Genomic DNA, 247 nt, shown 5'->3' with positions numbered 1-247 from the left:
TTCTCTTCTTTTTATTCTATTTTGATTTTCAGTTGCTTGGGGACAAGCAATAATTTAAGTTTGGTGTTGTGATGAGCGGATAATTTATACGCTTTTAGGCATTGTTTTTAGTATGTTTTTAGTATATTTTAGTTAGTTTTTGTTATATTTTTATTAGTTTTTAGTTAAAATTTACTTTTCTAGACTTTACTATGAGTTTGTGTGTTTTTCTGTGATTTCAGGTATTTTCTGGCTGAAATTGAGGAAC

This window comes from Arachis duranensis, chromosome 1 (genome assembly GCF_000817695.3).
Source record: "Arachis duranensis cultivar V14167 chromosome 1, aradu.V14167.gnm2.J7QH, whole genome shotgun sequence".
Lineage (NCBI taxonomy): Eukaryota > Viridiplantae > Streptophyta > Magnoliopsida > Fabales > Fabaceae > Arachis > Arachis duranensis.
The sequence above is the reverse complement of the archived record's forward strand: the minus strand, read 5'-3'. Positions refer to the sequence as shown.